Source organism: Phaethon lepturus, unplaced genomic scaffold (genome assembly GCF_000687285.1).
Source record: "Phaethon lepturus isolate BGI_N335 unplaced genomic scaffold, ASM68728v1 scaffold15419, whole genome shotgun sequence".
NCBI classification, from domain to species: domain Eukaryota; kingdom Metazoa; phylum Chordata; class Aves; order Phaethontiformes; family Phaethontidae; genus Phaethon; species Phaethon lepturus.
Genome location: NW_010562893.1, coordinates 1 through 2,291, shown reverse-complemented (window position 1 = coordinate 2,291; position 2,291 = coordinate 1). Strand labels below are relative to the sequence as shown.

At 45.8% G+C, this 2,291-nt stretch overlaps 1 pseudogene; it reads right to left on the bottom strand.

Moving 5' to 3' along the window:
• Nucleotides 1-349: 349 nt before the first annotated feature.
• Nucleotides 350-1,531, bottom strand: LOC104626492 (annotated as a pseudogene).
• Nucleotides 1,532-2,291: the final 760 nt, after the last annotated feature.

Sequence of the window (2,291 nt, the reverse complement as noted above, 5' to 3'; positions counted from 1 at the left end):
TGCTCAGTATATAAACTGGGGGAGTTGGCCGGGGAGGGGCCGCGGCTTAGGAACTAACTGGGCATTGGTCAGCGGGTAGTGAGCAGTTGTGCTGTACATCACTTGTTTTGTATATTCTTTTATCATTATTATCATTATTATTCTTCTTTTTTTCTTCCTGTCCTGTTAAACTGTCTTTATCTCAACCCATGAGTTTTACCCTTTTTCTTTTCTGATTCTCTCCCCCATCCCGCTGCGGGGGGGAGAGTGAGTGAACAGCTGTGTGGTTGTTTTGGCTACCTGCTGGGTTAAACCACAACAATGTCATATGTTCCAGTCCCCTGACCATCTTGGTGGCCCTCTGCTGGGCTCACTCCAGTATGTCAATGTCTGTCTCGTACTGGGGAGCCCAAAAGTGGACCCAGGGCTCCAGTTGTAGTCTCATCAGTATTGAATAGATGGGGGAAAAAAATCACTTCTCCTAACCTTCTGGCTACATTACTGCTAATACAGCCCAGGATGCAGTTGGCCTTGACCACAAAGGCACACTGCTGGCTCATATACTAGTTGTCCACCAGGACCCCAGATCCTTTTCTGCAAAGCTGTTCTCTAGCCAGTCAGCCCCCAGCCTGTACTGGTATATGGAGTCGTTCCATCCCAGATCTGGGAAATTTCCCTTTGTTGAACTCAATGAGGTTCCTGTCAGCCCATTTCCCCAGCCTGTCGAGGTCCCTCTGAGTATCAACCCTTCCCTCCATTGCTCCTCCCCAATTTGGTATCGTCCAGAAACTTTCAAAGTGTGCACTCCATCCCATCATCCAAGTAATTAATAAAGATATTAAACAGTATCAGCCCCAGTATCAGTCCTTGAGAGGCCACTGGTAATCAGTCAATGGTTGGACTTTGTACCACTGATCACAACAGTGAGCATGATGGTCCAGCCAAATTTCCACTCACCTTATTGTCCACTTATCCAGTCCATATTTCACAGATTTGGCTATAAGGATACTATGAAAGACCATGTCAAAGGCCTTGTTGAAGTCGAGGTGAACAACATCCAATGCTCTCCCCTAGTGCTCAGAGTCAGTAATCTCATCATAGAAGGCAATCGGGTTGGTTGGGCACAATTTGCCCTTGGTAAATCCATGCTGGCTGTTCCCAGACACCTTCTTGTCCTTTCTGTGCTTGGACATGGCTTCCAGGAGGGTTTGTTTCATAACATTCCCAGGGACTGAGATGAGACTGACCAGCCTGTAGGTCCCTGGATCCTCCCCCTTGCCCTTCTTGAAGATGAGCATAACATTTGCATTTTTCCAGTCATCACGAAACTTCTTTGACCACCATGACCTTTTAACGCTGATAGAGCATGGCCTTACAATAGCATCGGCCAGCTCCTTCAGCCCCTTTTGCATCCTGTCTGGTACCATAGACTTGTATATGTCCAACTGGCTTAAGCATTCTCTAACTGCAGTGTTCTCTGCTGTGGGTAATGCTTCACTCCCACAGACTGCTAGGAGGCTCAGGGGACTGAGAGGTCTTAGAGCAGTACTTACTGGTGAAAATTGAAGTAAAAAAGAGGCACTGAATACCTCAATCTTTTCTATGCCATTGGTCACTAGGTCTTCTGCCCCACTAACAGGCCCACCTTCCTTTTGCTGCCATCATACCTATAGAAGCTCTTCTTTTTGGCCATCATATCCCTTGCTAGTTCCAGCTCCAGCTGAGCTGTGGTTTTCCTAACTCCATCACTGTGCACTTGGGCAGTGCCTCTATGTTTCTCCTGGGAATCCCAGCCCTGCTTTTTCTGTTCATATCTGCCTCATCTGCTTACAAATAGATTGCGCAAATACTGTATAAGCATTTGGGCTTATGTGTTCTCTAGGCAGAATCTAGATCTGCTAATGGGTTGTACCTAACATTTCCAAGCACCTATTTATCAAAAATAAATTCTTTAGTGAAAGCAGAGGAGTGATGTGCTCCTTACCTTCTTTCATGAAGTACTGGTGGCAGAAGCATTTTTATAACTCTTGAGTTGTTAGAGCAGAGTTAGAGAGGGCTACCAGTAGAACAATTGTGAACAGGAACACCTGAATATCGTATGCACTTTAGAAAAGGGGTTCTTTGCAGAAAATGCAATTTGAGGTTGTATTGCCTTTCATGGATGTTGAAAGTCTGCACAAGCAGCTGCTATAACACCCCATTGGTTCAAATGACAGACACAAAGAAGGGGATACATTGTGGATTTTGTTATTGGCTGCAAGACAGGCAGTGAATTTATGTGACCCATTGTCCTGGTTTCAGCCAGGGTAGAG